The 15940-nt window shown below is 31.6% G+C and overlaps 1 protein-coding gene across 4 annotated transcripts in view; it reads left to right on the top strand.

The window, feature by feature from the left end:
- Nucleotides 1-15940, top strand: part of LOC127734568 (cAMP-dependent protein kinase type II regulatory subunit-like) — a 50419-nt gene that overhangs the window by 23467 nt on the left and 11012 nt on the right. For 2 of the 4 annotated variants that reach the window (XM_052244507.1, XM_052244505.1), the window contains exon 2: nucleotides 14730-14868. The exons of 1 other annotated variant lie outside the window; for it this stretch is intronic. The gene's annotated coding sequence lies outside the window, so the exon portion shown is untranslated. Of the gene's footprint in view, nucleotides 1-8939; nucleotides 9261-14729; nucleotides 14869-15940 lie in introns of those variants that run through there. One more of the 4 variants, XM_052244506.1, reaches the window with a different exon arrangement.

The raw sequence follows: 15940 nt of genomic DNA on the forward strand, positions 1-15940 counted from the left end.
TCACAGGGAATATGAGCCCATATCTCCCGAGAAGATTCCGAATAACATATTATAATATGTCTTTTCTGCTCCAGTATATTTATATGTCTATTTTGCTCCCATATATTTATATGTCTATTCTGCTCCCATATATTTATATGTCTATTTAGGTTCCGTAAATTTACTGTCTACTAGCAAAACAAAAGTGCACATGTTTCAAAGAAACAATTAATCAAAAAAATCTAATACAATATAGACATTTTAAAGGAATAGTTTACACCTACATGTATACTGTGGTAACATCGCTGATTTTTTTTTTATCTAATTGGCGAAGTGAAGTTTTTGCCATAGATTAATCAATTCTTATACAAACAAGGAGATGTGATATGATTGCCAATGAGACGACTACGTGTATCCACCAGAGTCCAAATGCCATATATGGAAGCAACTATAAATTACCGCACGATCTTTAAAAATGAAAAAAAATCTTTATACCGTATGGTAAGCTATTAAAGGCCCTGACAAGAAAAAAATGTCAAACAATGTTTTGTTTTAGGAAAAAACGTTGATTCGCTTGTTTATATACTTTCAGTTGTAAATTTTTCTGTATTTTGATTTTTGGAACAAATTTACAATGATTATTGCATTAGACTGTTTTTGGGTTTGGTTTTTTTTGCACACTGTATACGCATTCGGCATGGTTATGAAAACTGTTCAGATACAGTCAAAGCCGACATTAGCAAGTTTCCGTACTCTGAAATAAAATTATTATTAAATATATACATAACATGTATGTTTCATTACAATACGTTATTTTGATTGGCTAACAGCAATTTCGCGTCATTCTGAAATTAACATTCATTTCAAAATGAAATGTAATATTCATGATGACACGAGCTTCGACAATAAAGTGCACAGGAAGATAAAAGAAAAACTTGATAGAAATCGTGTTTTCATGATCCTAGCAAAAAAATGTAATTATAACTTTTAGTAATTTTATAGGGTTGTAAAAGCGTTGGCTGTGCGCATATTTTTAAAATGACGCGCTTTCGCGCCTCATACAAAATGTACTTCGGTCAACGCTTTTACAACCCAATAAATTTACAAAAAGAAGCATTCAATTCTTAAATAAAGTGGGTTTTTTTCTTGTTTGATTTGTATTAAAATTTTGATTGTATCATTTATTTTTCCATTGATCGACTGAAATCATGGGGAAGGTTGAGAACCCCTAATTTTAACCTACTATTAGTTTAACATGTTACATAAGTTTATGTGTCTGTCCTATGACTCTTTGTTTTTTCTTCTGTATTGAAGAATATGACTTCTGTCAGGGTTTCGATTGCTTCTTTTGAATTTATTCGTAGCTTATTTAGAATTGGAGCAATATTGAATGTGTAGTAAGTTTCTGGTAAGCATCATCCTCACAAACCACGGGATGTGAAACCACATATTTCCTAAAACCCGAGAAGAGCGGTACGAAATCGAGGGTTACCGACGATGGGTGAATCTAAATGCATTGTCTAGTGTTTGTACCGGCTTTTATCGTGGTGATGTTGGCAGGCGGAGGAAAGGATCCCTGAAACTTTACAGGAATGTTGCACATATATTAAAGCTATGCACCTGCTATTATGGAATTGTTTGAGAATTTTTATTTTCATTTTTCCAGACTTGGGAACTTAGTCATTTTTCAGAAAAATTTATGAAAGATGGTACAAGTTTTGTGTAATCAACTTCTCCTACAATTCTCAACCCAGATCCCTGAAACGTCACAGGAAAATTGCTCATATGTTGAAGTTGTGCACTTGCTATTATGGAATTATTTGAGGATTTTTTTCTCATTTTTCCAAATTGGGAACTTAGTCATTTTTCAAATATTTAAATGTTGAATATAGAGCATTTTCCATTGTATAAGAAATATTCTGCGCAACCTGGCCAGTTGAAACTTTGATCTATTTCATTATGTTACTGTGTCTTTAGACGTATATATACCACATCTGTTGGATATTATTTCTATCCGGTTGACTCTCCTGATATTTTCTTTCATTGTAGAAGCATACTTTTCTTATTCATCTCACTACTCTCCTGATATGTTTTTCTTTTCACATTGTTGACACCTTTCTTTATTTTGTTCGCACATGTAGAGTTTAGTGCTATTAAGCAGCTGTTTTCGTTACATCAACACGCGATTCTATAAGATTAATTGAAAAGAACTAAGTGATAATTTACTTTTTTCTGGTTTGGCATAAACCATATCTTTGAATACTAAGTAGCTGATTTTGTATTCATATCAATTTGTACATTTCGGAATGTTTTAAAGATATTTATATACTGATCAAATAAACCCTTCCCTCTTTTCCCCAATTTCCTCTGACTTGTACTTTACCTAGTTCACGATATATATATATATATATATACATTTTTTACAGAGCAGGCAGTATATTCATAGATTTATGTAAACGTAAATTTATGATTTTAGAAGTAAGATTTATAAAAGAAAAAAAAGAATTAATTTTTGCTTGATTATGAAGCATAATTCTTGTTATTAATGCACACGCAGAAACTATCTTTTCTAAATATATTAAAATACTAATGATATAGCTACGATTAAGAAGCTACCTATAGACTTCTGGTAGTTTTTCTCTATCTGACAGTGTGTCCGCAGTTGCGTTGGGTCTGATGAGGTACGTGTAATTCAAGACACATGTTTAGGGAATCTCTCTCTCTTAATATGTTGTATGGTTGAAATCACAAGTCCCATATAAAACTTCCTTGTTTTCCAATCAGTTCAAATAAGCTGTTCCTTCTTGTTCACCAACTATTTATCGCTTTCAAGTACCAGTATAACCTCCTAGATGTCCTATACCCCCATGGGTTTACTGGGGTATGGAAATATTATAGTCCTCATTTCTCCCGTACGGCAGTAGAGCCCTTGCTGAATAGGAGCGTCCGATTGGCTGTGCGGGATGTACATTCACCATATATGGATTAACTATTCCTCTCTTGCAGTAATGTTATTCTTCTTCCAAATGCTCGAGTAGACTCCTAGAATGGAATGTAAAATATACTGAAAGTAGTGTGTGTTACTAGTATGTACATGTCCTAAGTTAAAAAGGGGATGAGCGCTCACAAGCTCCACACTCTGGCGGATAGTTGTCTCATTGGCAATCATACTACATCTTATTTTATATTCACAAATCTGTTTAACCCCACTACATTCTATTTGCATGTCCCAAGCCAGGAGACAGTGGTTGTCGTTGGTTGCTGTCTGTCATATTTGTTTTCTTTTATTGTTTTGTCATAAATTATGGTGTTGGTTTTTTCGTTTGAAATGTTTCACATTTTGTCAAATCTGGGCCTATTGTAGCTGACTATACGGTATGGTTAATTTATCATTGTTATAGACGAACGGTGATCTATAGTTGATTAAATCCGCTTCATTTAGACTCTATTGGATCGTTGTCTCATTGGCAATCATGCCACATCTGTATGGACATAACTAAGTTATTAAAAACCCAGCAAGTAATAATAACAAAAAAGAGAAATATAGATATTATTAAGGAGATGCGGCGTGATTGCCAATGAAACAACTATCCATAAACACCAAAGTACGAGGGTGTAAACAGCTATAGGTCACCGTGCGGCCTTCCACGACGATCATTTATATATAATTAACAATATATACCCATCCCATAACAGTGTAGTATTTAATAGGGAGTGATGGTGGTTTGGATCCTTTAAATGTTACAGTGGAGATACATCTTTTGAAGGATTCTATGGTTGGTGACATAGATAAAGATTCAGGAATGTTTTCTATTGAGTACATATTTAAGTTTGTTTGTAAAATTAGTTTTTAGACATCTTTGTTTGTAGAGATCAGTTTAAATTTATTTTATCTATAATATCTTTAGCAATTCTTTAACATTTAGATATCTTATTCTCTCTAAATGATCCCAATTTTTTAACTTAAAAAAATAAAATATATATGTTATTGAAATCTACCCAAGCCTACTTTTACAAACAAGCAACTTTCGTCCTTTGCTTGCTTGTCCTGATATAAAGAAGGATGAAAGGTTGACCGTTTAATGTGATGTGGCAAACAGTACATGACAATTTAGAACGAGAATATGTTAATATATGAATATGAACCTTGCCTTGCACTAGTAGGTCGACATGGTAAACGTAATGTTTAACGCGTTAGTTTCCATGGTTAATGTCCACAGAAAGACCGGTGACGCTTCCCGGTTAATTCTGTCTCCGAGTCGACCAGTCCGTCTTATAAACGATGCGTGCTTTTCAAAAAAGCAGTAAATAATATGAAAAAAAATTCGACTGCCACTCTAGAAAAGGGATTGATGGATAGCTGCAGAAATTTGACTTACAACATGCCAACCACTGACCCCTCAACAAGTTGTTGCAAGGGTTATTTAACTTAAGAGAGCTTGTAATTTAGTGGCTGTCGTTGGTTGCTGTCTGCCATATTTGTTTTTCGTTTATTGTTTTGTCATAAATCAGGCTATTCGTTTGTTTCATAACTTGTCATGGTGGGGCCTTTTACAACTTACTTTATGGTATGGGTTTTTCTCATTGTTGAAGGTCGTATGGTAACCTATTAGTTGCTTAAATTCACGTCATTTGGTTTCTGGTGGATAATTGTCTCATTGGCAATAATACCACATTTCCTAATTCTATATTGAATACTGAAAAAAACTAGTCAAGCCTGGTCACATATTTCTGTGCTAAAGAATACGCCCAGTTGTTGTCGATCTTTTTCATTGTGTGTTCTTAGCATGGGGTAAATGTAATCTGTGCTGTTCCTATTGAATCGTTTGAAATATGGTAATTAGAATGAGCATCTCTTGTCATGTGATTCCAAATTTCTATCCATACAATTGCAAGGTTACGGACGGGAACCAAAAAGTCGGTAGTAATATAGTATGGCGATGCGTCATATTTGATATAGGGTTTGCTATTTTGCGTCTGTTCGACTCGAATATAATATCGATATTATAGAATGGTGAGTGTTTTAATTACTGAGTATTATCATAACTTTATGATTTGTTCTTCCACTGATGAAAATAATATGGAGACGGTTGAGTGTATGAACCCTCTTCGTGTTAACGCGCATCTAAAGTTCGGTACTGTATTGTCAAGGGTTATCTAAGGTATCATCATATAAAACTAAATTGAAGTTGAATCAATTATCATTGCAAAGTGACAACAAAGAAATACTCCCAATCTATATTGATTTTTAATTGTCACTTTGGGAGTTAATAATAACATTCTGCCCACTTTACCGATCGATGCCAGGCAAATCTTCTTTGTATGAAAGCATGTACATGAATTATCCTGTCTAGGAGCTAGATTTCCTAGACAAACTTTTAGTTATATCTTGTCTTCGTAGTGTCTCATACTTAATTTAATAATACATATGTAAGCAAACACGCATCATCGTGAAAAATACAACGATTGTTAACAAAGCATCAATGAACCAATCTATTAATGTATCACGCAACACTACGTTTAAATACAAAGAAATGCTGTTTCATGTGCCTGTCCCAAGTCAGGAGCCTGTAGTTCTGTGGTTGTCGTTGGTTCATGTCTGTCATATTTGTTTTTCGTAGATAATAACAATAATAATAAATACTTTATTTAAAGAGGGTAAATTGTATTGAATAAAACAGCCGTTAGTTTTCTCGTTTGAATTGTTTCACATTTTTCATGTTGGGGCCTTTTATCACTAAGTGTTATTTCTCATTGTTGAAGGCTATACGGTGAGCTTGGAAGATAGTTGTCTCATTGGGAAACATGCCACATCTTAATTCTTATTTTTATATTGTTACTGATCTTCAACATAAAATTCAGGTTTTGACAATTAACTTTAATGATACATGGAGCAATTGGTTGATTTCCAGTGCATTTGATATCGACCAATTGTGTTGACAATATAATTTAGCCAATTTAAATTTCTTTTGTATCTGGTCGACTATAAAACATTGTAAGAAAATATTTAGTACCACATTAAATGATTTTTATGACTTCTTTCTTTATGAAATGAATGCAGTGGTACTGTCATTTATCTTGAAAAAAAAATGAATACATTGCGTCTGATATATCAATAGAATAATAAATACAATGTACTTATTTGTTGTCCCTAGCCATTAAATGTTGCAAGGCTTTCATTGGTTCACTATATTTTTCAAAGGATCAAAATGTGTTCCATGCAAATACTTTATACCATTTTCACCGTATCAACTGCATGTGCCAATTGAACTTACAGCTGAAGTTTACGACTGGTTTTTTTGGTGTGTCAGTTTTCTTACTTCGTTAACTAAACCCATGAATATTTGGGATATAAATTACCTGAATTGTCCACGTCAGACAGTCAGAACATTTACTACCGAGGCGCTATTTGGATATGATAGTTAAATTAAAACATAGTTTACGTGTGGTATGCAAAAAGCACGTTACATCCTATGCCCACTATACACCTGCTTGTACGTATCAGTTGTAATAGTTTTTGTACAAAGTAGATTGTTCTTCTCGAAATTAATTAAGGTGGTACCTAACACTACAGGGAGATAACTCTGTAAAAATCAGCTAAACGTTTTAATCACGTTGTATTGTTAAGGAAATATTAAGCTTCTCAATGATCAAAATATGGGTTTGTCAAACTGCTATATAACCAACGAAATTTTTCTGATAAAGTGGTTGGTTCAAATTTTTTGAAATTTTTATATTTTTGTCAAAGGGTCAAAGTAAACATTTTGTCAAAATTTTATGAAAATTAAACGAGCCAAATTGATATAAGTCAATGTGTTGGGTACCACCTTAAATTGGTTTCATGTTAATAACCAATATTAATCTTGATCTTTATTGAAACACGGATTGTTTCATATTAAGCCAGTTATCAGGAACATCATTCTATCTTTTCAATAAGTGTTGAACATTCCATTGCTTAAGAGATGGATAACAATAGAGATATCACTTAGGTATTTTATGTAGCTCTTCGTCGTCTCGTGGAATGTTTTAAATTACACTCTCTGTATAAACATCTTAATATAAATGACTGCAATAAATGAATAATGTAAATATATCTAATATGATAAATATGATAAATGTAACTTGACCCCACTTTTGTTTATAACTTGAAAGTGGACGTTAAGTGTTTAAAAGACTTGCCACGCTACATATACAGACAGCACAAGAAACAGGTTTGTCGGACTCTATTGACTTTTATGATCAACCTTTGTAAAACATATTAAGGGGTAGGTTTAATATTGGCCCACACATTTTTATCTATGAAGTTTTAACCCCTCAATTATGCATTATTCATGTTTTAATGTCAGTTTTGTTCTCTTTTTTATAAGTTTAAACAGTTTTTAGCATAACTAACTTTGGCCGCAAAACTTGAAACAGAATTGTTTGTGTCTAGGGATTCAATATAACCTTGCACATCATGGTTACATGTTTGTTTCGATTGTATGTTGAGGACAAGGTTTTCCTGAAGGTTTTAGGTCCGAAAATGCAAAAAATTATTTTCTTTTATATGCTGACTTTGGAGCTATAATGTACTTTAATGAAAACATTTGTTTTACATATCATTAAGGTTTTTAAAAAAGATCACAGCTATTTCAATATTTTATGATAAAGTTGAAACTGAAGCCCATATATTGGCAAAAGTGAAACCGCGTCCTTTCATAATTTCTTTTTTTTCTTTCTTTTGTCAATATTTTAAACATAAAAAAGTGATAAAAAAGTCAAAATTTAACCCAGTCAGTAAACAAATTGTTTCAGGTGTTTCAACGTATAAAGAAACGTTATACTCGGTTTACATATTACGCCTTTAAAGCCATATAAAACAAGTTTCTTGTATTTATAATGTTATCGAAATAATTGAACCAATGCATGCATACATACTAGATTAAGTCCTGTATGCACGTGTTTTGTTACATTTATTACGAGTCTATAATGTATTACCGACAAATAATATTTCATTCAGTGATTGTTCATCGCAAGCTGATTAACTTTCGAGTTTGTTGCCGAAGTTTACCGGATTGTGACATTGATAAACAATCAACACAGAGCATGTGGAGCACGTGAATTTATAGAGCCATGATATTTTTCCATGCTTTCCCATTTGTGAATAACTTTTCCTTAACAGTTGTTAGAATGATTTGGTGTATTTAATTTGTTCTTTTAAGAATCAGTTATGTATTGTACTATTTGCCTTCCAGTGCACGTTTGTTTATATTCGTTAAGATCACTGCATACGGAAAGATATCGGCGAATTAGTGTACGGGAAGACAATAATTCAATAGCAGTCCATTTCTGATGATTTTAATTAGATAAAGGATAAAAGAAAGTCCACGTACATTTGTGTTATAGTAAAACTTAACCATTAAAGTATATAAACATATTTTAATTTGAAGTTTCATATGACTTTAACAGTATCTGTACCTTCTATTTAAAAAACAGCAACGTCACACATGCACGGTTAGTATATTTTCTACATGTAATGATGTGTTTGAGTCATATTTAAAATATCTGTATCATACATACATATATACAATGATAAATACTGTATTCAAATGCCAGACAGCTTATAATTGATAGTAATATAATCCTTTGCTCTTGAAGGTTACCACAGAAACACGTGTTGCTCACACGGAAATCATATCATTTGGGTTATTATACAAAAAATATACATTATAACAAAAAGGCAATCCATAGTGTACATTATACTCGTGTATGTTTCAACTAATTGTTCAAGGGACGGTAATTGGATGAAGGTAATTTATCATTTTGCATATGGTTCCAATCATTACACAACACATCCGTTGTTTCTCGCATACATCCTTTCTTAAAAAAGGGAATGTAACCTATGAAATAATTTGATCATTACTTATTGCAGATTTCACTACTATCAGAAATTTACAAGTTAAAGGTCTATAAAGTAGTCGTTAAAATTAATTGTAAATATGATATATGGATATCAATAACTATGTACTTTAATACTATTTGTCACAGTTTATCTGTTTATCCGGGGGATACATTGATTTGTAATTATTCGTTGGATAAGTCCCGACTTGAAACAGATGTGCGTTCGATGAACGGTATTGAGAAGGCATCGGTTAAATATTTAGAAGATTGATCCCGGGATACTTAATAGCGCATCATCTGTTGTAGAAATGTTTTTATAGATTACAAAGTAAACCGAGATCATTACATTGGCTTAAGTATGTAAGGCTTTAATCTTCTTATGCACAGAATAATTATGAAAGGTATGTTTCACTGATAGTCTTTATAATATTCACTTTCAAATGTTTTTTTTCTTTACTGCGGTGATTTTTCTTGGAATAAAAAACTATTTCTGTTTAATTTTTATTATAAGTAAGTAATTTTGATATTAAGATTTTGTAGAATACTATCAGTTTACCATTTAACGCTTGCTGGTGTGAAATATTTAAGCACAGAAAAAATTCTTTCATTATTGAAATAACAAAGCATTTTAATTAGTTAAATGTTAACACTTGGGAGTTTTGTCGCTACTATCATAACGTTCTTTGTGATATTTTATTTATATTACCAGTAGTATTCAGTGGTGCACGACGCATGGTTCTGTCATTAACTGCAGTATTATGAAAGCTCGAAGTTTATATTACTATTCCTAGTTGATTTTAAGCTTGACATATTATGGGTACTTGTCTATTGTTGAAGACTGGGTTCAGCACTTTATATGTCTTTTTGGCTGTGTTGTTGGATTGCTGTTGCATGGTCGTTTACTTTACATCTCATTTTTTTACCAAATAAACACGAGCCGTCCAAAGTTTTTGAGTTAAATGTTTTATATTTGCGGATTTCCAATATTTGATTTCTAACTTAACTGACGGAAATTAAATTTAGATATAAAAGTGTGTGTCAAATAAATTTAGGTAAAAACTGATATGAATTCCATGCACACATCACTGTGGGATAACCTTCATAGGGTACTCTTGTAAACAATTGAAAGGTTTAAATCTAAAAAAAAAAAAAGAAAAAAAAAAGAAAAACGTCTAAAACCAAAAGGGCCAAATTAGAACAACCAAAATTGTCTAAAGTTACCTATTGTATGGATTGCAACCTTAGTAGTGGCATAAAAAACATACAGACAAATTATATGATATCCGTGCTTAAAACGCATGTTACTAGAATAAACCCCATCAGATCAGTTCGTATAGCCTGAGGGAGTTACAGCTTTAGTCATTACATAATACTAGAACACACCCGCGACATCACGGGTCCGTGACTGAATTCAAGTACCTACGCCTTATTTTTATTCTGGATTTTTAGTATTCGTATTGTCATCTGATAAAGTTATGCTGCTAATAAGGTGCAAAGTTTTCTCTGCTTTCAAAATTTGACTGTTTTAACGTCCTAGTTTTCTTACTACAACCGGAAACTACATGACTTTTGTGACATATACTATTGGTATCGGTATCAGATTCGACACGGAACTTGTTAATTATTGGTAATATTAATTATGTGGAAAACAAAAGGGTCTTGGATAGTGTAATTTTAAATGAACACTATTGTCTTATATTAATAATATATTAAGTTGAAATCTTTTATTCGTCGTTTTTACGTCATGCCGGCAAACAAATTGGACCTCGTTATTTTAGTAGTATAGATATCAACTAAAAATTAACAAACAAAATGTTATTGTATCATTTATATTACAATACCGAGGAACTGGGTCCATGGCTGATTGTACCCTCATGGACTGATAGCCTACAGGCAGCGGTACAGACCCAATGGTATCCAAAAACACCAAAAGATTTGATATCCTTGTGCATATCACGTATAACTGAATAACCCTCATCTTATAAGCTCAGGATCAAAGGTTTAAAAGCCGACAATATAAATTGTGTTAAAGCATAATGACCAAAATAGTCTTAAATGAACGAAACAGCTAACTTTGCTTGAGGGAGTTCCAATTTCAATTTTCGCACAATAACATATTATTTGAACTTGAAATGCACAAAAAAGTATCATTTTAGTCAAGCAAAATGCTGAAGTAATTTTTTATTAAAGCCATTGTATTGATATGGCTTTTCTCTGAGGTTCTTATATACAGGAAGGACAGTTATTTGATACTGATACACTTGTGAAATGTTAGTTGACGAAAAGATGCCAAATTTGTTAATTTCAGAGGATAAGCATACTACTACTGTAGTATTTTACAACCTTGATAACCTATGAGGTAATGGCGTCTTTATTGCTCTTTCACATTTTATATTCTTGAATCTCTGGCGTTTTGTTTCAGGAACAAAATAATTGTAGAAATTACCATAAGGTGCATTGTATTTTTTGGGTGTAAAATGTGCCGAATCGGCCCGTATTTTAATCACATTAAATCTGCAAAAGATGCTTACAAGTAGATATTTTTGTTATTAACGAATATTTTGTCTAACAAAAATCACTGGAAAGTATTAGTAGATTTATAGTAATTATTGATATGATGTTTCTATAATTACATCACACAAATAGATATGGGTAGCAGGACAAATATTGGATCCACCATGTTCACAAAGTTGTCAGATTTTTTACCTAATTGTAACATAATTGTAACATAAAGAGTTTTAGCAAACTTTTAAAGATCTTTAGCTAGCAATTATACATTCTCCAAGAACATTCTACAGAGCTAAACAAGTACACTTTTCTTTTATATGGAAAGATACAACAGTAGTACAGATGAGAAGGAAGTCTCTTATTATACAGCTTATCACAGTATTACTTTATAAACCCTATCTTTTTGTTAAACAACAAAGACATTCACTATTTTCAGTCCTTCCATTTTCGCAAACAATCTTCAATACAAAACCTTTTGTATGTACTTGTTGTCTTGACAAGGCCCTTTTATGGATTGAAAATTTCAAATGAGTGTTGGTTTTGTCAAAATTGTACTGATTAGAATAATTCAATCGATGAAAAGCAAATGACAATACTATATGCAATACTCCCCTGTATGCAAACGACCAACTTGGATTATTGCTTAAACAATAAAAATGAAGATGCACGTTTTCTTTGCAATAAAGAAACACATACCCACCTTTGGTATTATTTCCGTAATCAAGGTTCTTATCTGTGTCAGTCGATCGGCAAGGCTCGACAGTACCTCCGAGTAGAACATCCTATCTTCATGCCAATTTGTTAAAAAATGAACTTAATTTTTTAAATGTCACTCAAATAAAGTCGGTTGATTTTGTTTAAAAGGTATCTGTGTATACACATAAATCATTCAAGATCGACGAATATGATTTTCTACTCACTTTGTCCGTAAAGCAACCTACGATTGATCCATGATAAATGATATAGAAATAATTTGAACTCCTGAAAAACAACTTGAAGGTGAACATTATGTAAATATATATATCAGCGTAATTATATATGCACTTATCAACAAAGGTTTCCTGCATTATACCGTTGTAATTTTAATCTGTTGCTTTTATTTCACTGGTGCAATGTATTTGAAATTTGCAGAATAAAACAATTAAAATGAATGTCATTGCTGAATATTTATTGGATTAAGAACAAAATATAAAGATTTTTCATAGTAAAATCATTCAGTGCGGATTAATCTTCTACGAATTAATACAGCTTACTCTTTGAATGTTATAACGATAAGACTTGGGGTCGTTTATGTTGTAGAAAGGCTTTTGTGTTTAAAGATTCTCTTGAAACGAATGCTTAATCTAAACAGTTAGAAGATAAAACCAATCTATCTTCATCTGCTTTAAGTAAACAAACGGTTTGTTTGATTTGCAGAGGAAAACTCTATAAAATTAACTATCTCAAATTTTACACTTCTATAAATCATGTCGGAAATATAAATAGATTCCAAAATGATTATTATGGTGGTATAAACAAAAGAATTGTTTCTTGTTCAAAATGTGTGTACCTAAGTTTTATCTGAACAGTAAAAAATATTTGTAGTTGCCATTTTTTGTGTTTGTTTCATTCTGTTGGTTTGGTTATCTAGCGTTTCGTATGATTTTAGCACACGGGTATTTGTATATGTTATGCCAACGTATTACGTGACTTATATGAACTAGAACCATGCGAACTATTGTTATGAATTAAGCCATTAGTTTTTCGTTTGAATTGTTTCACATTTTCGGAGTCTTTTATAGCTGACTATACGGTATGGGTTTTCTCATTGTTGAAGGTCATACGGTGACCTATAATTGCTTTAATCCACGTCATTTGAACTCTGGTGGAAAGTTGTCTCATTGGCAATCATACCACATCTCCTTATTTTTATAAATATTCACATGCATTTATTTTTCCTTTTTTCAAAACATAGGGAAAGAAAAATTAAGGTCGACACAAGTAGTAAAGCTCGGTCCTTCATTTTCATGAAACTGAATATCAAAGCATATACATATTGAGTGATTTAGGCTTTGTTGATTATAGTTTAGCACAGATACCAAGTACTACAAAATCAACTGTGAGCACTGTTTTTGCCCATATATAAAGTATCTGCTATAGTGAAAACACCATAATTTCCAAAATTCACGTAATTAATTCCGCCTATCTCATATAATATGACAGTTGGTGAATACAAGTATAATAAAATAACAGATTTTGGAATTAAAATTCCGTTTTAGTCGACAGTTATTTCCCTTCGTTACCTATATTTAGCATGTTTATACTGAAACGTTATCTGCAGACTTCAAAAACGATAACTTCGGAAATGCAATGAAGATAAAGGTTACTTTACCATGTAATTGGTCAAAATTGTTCTAATTTTCTAGAAAATGGCTATTAAGATGATGGATATATTTGCCTTAAGTGGAATTAATGTCTGAAATGGACGATTTACAACTATACATGTGGGAGTAATAATTCTATGATCTGTATTCCAGTTATGTCATAGAAATTGAACATACATGCGCACAATGGAATATTAAAATTTGTATATCCTCTCTATTATTACATTCATTTATTTTGTATACAAGTTTATCACAGAGTTATTAATGCCAAACTTTGCTATTTTTTAAGGTGTACTCGCAGATATGTGTATACTTAGCACTTAGTATCGTCAAAGGGTCACTATACATCAATGAATCAAACTCATTTGATATTACACATACACGTTATTTAAATAAGCCTAAACCATACCATTCTTCTATCGGAGCTTCTAACTTTTCATTATTGTGATACTGCATTCCACGTTTTATTTTTATTGGCAACTGTTTGTACTATTGTCTGTTTAAAATACGCATAATGTTTCTCTTAGACCTGTAACATGGAGATAGGTGGAGAAAATAGTAAAACAAAGAAAAATTAAGAGATTCAAAATAAGGATCTCTAAAGCAACATAGACATTGTCCCAATAGACCTATAAACAAAAGACCTTTCTAAGGTAACTGATGTCTAATACCCAATAGACCTATAAACAAAAGACCTTTCTAAGGTAACTGATGTCTAATACCCAATAGACCTATAAACAAAAGACCTTTCTAAGGTAACTGATGTCTAATACTGAAAAGTGTAAATAATTTTAACTTTTTTTTCAGCCATATGGATTTGACAACTTAATGATAACAGAAAACAGACAAAACAATTGATGAAAATTTTTATCATATAGATATAAGAAGATGTGGTATGAGTGCCAATGAGACAACTCTCCATCCAAGTCAAAATTTATAAAAGTAAACCATGTCTTTCTCGTCAAATCGATTATTTATAAAGATCCTCTTTGATTGCAGATTTGCCAGCTGATGGATACGTCTTGGGAATATAACATAGTTATATGATCATTTCTTATGTTCATAGTTTGTAAGGAATATTGGAGTGCTTTGCTAAAAACGGAAATCATTTATTTTCATCAAATAAACCATGACAATGGTAAGTTTCATGTAATATTTTATGTATGAGTTTAATTGTTAAAACTGGTTGGCATAATCTATAATTGTTAAAACTGGTTGGCATAATCTATAATAAGAACCTAAAACTAATATTTTTCATATTATTATTAAAATATGTTATAGTAGGTCGAAACCAATAATTGCCTTTAAAAGTGTATACGGTAGTTTTGAAATTCTAATAGATAGAGTACTAAATCTATTCTCTGCTTGATTTCACACATTTTTAACTTGCAAATTATGACGAAAATAAAAATTAACACTATTTTCATCGATGACGAAAACTGAAAAAATTCAATAAAAACAAGATTAAAAAATACCAGTATGTAAATTGACATTTGTAATAATGTGAAAGTACAAAACTAAGTTATCTGGCCCTTTGGAAGCAGTAATGCATGTGTCTACCATATAATAATGTAAGTTTGGCTTTTTTTCGCTTTTTAATTGGTTTTATTGTATAGCAACTTTATATTTCCACAGAACGTATTGAAACGTTAATGTGCAATATTCTATAATAGAACTCCAAGTTATCGACGTTATCAGTGACAACATATGTTTTAAACGGGTTTCAAGCTTTACTATACAATACAAGGGTTATTGCATGAATATACTCTCTACTTTTCCCAATATTTATGCAATTAACCTATACTATGAATGCTGTGAAAATACATAGGAAAAAGTATTAATGCATAGTAATACACTCGGTGAAACAAGATGGCAGTTCAGATATTGCTTTTCATTAACCTCTATATAGTCAATGTAGAAAATAAATATATAGTTAATTATTATCATTTTGACTCTTGTTACTTTTATTTTTGCAACAGAAGTTTCTCCGGATAGTTCTACTGGAATATATCAACACAAATTAAGAAGTCCTAATCAGACAAATATCTACTACATTATTTTCTTTTAACATTGATTTAGAGAATTTTCTCGTGTTTTCTTTGCTTTTGAAAATATTTGAGTAGCATTAGTCATCCGTCACGGCTACTATATCAGCTTTGTTTCGGTTGTGAATTAAAAATAAAAATTGATTACAAAATCTCATTATACAC

The sequence above is a fragment of the Mytilus californianus genome, unplaced genomic scaffold (assembly GCF_021869535.1).
Source record: "Mytilus californianus isolate M0D057914Y unplaced genomic scaffold, xbMytCali1.0.p SCAF_3, whole genome shotgun sequence".
NCBI lineage: Eukaryota > Metazoa > Mollusca > Bivalvia > Mytilida > Mytilidae > Mytilus > Mytilus californianus.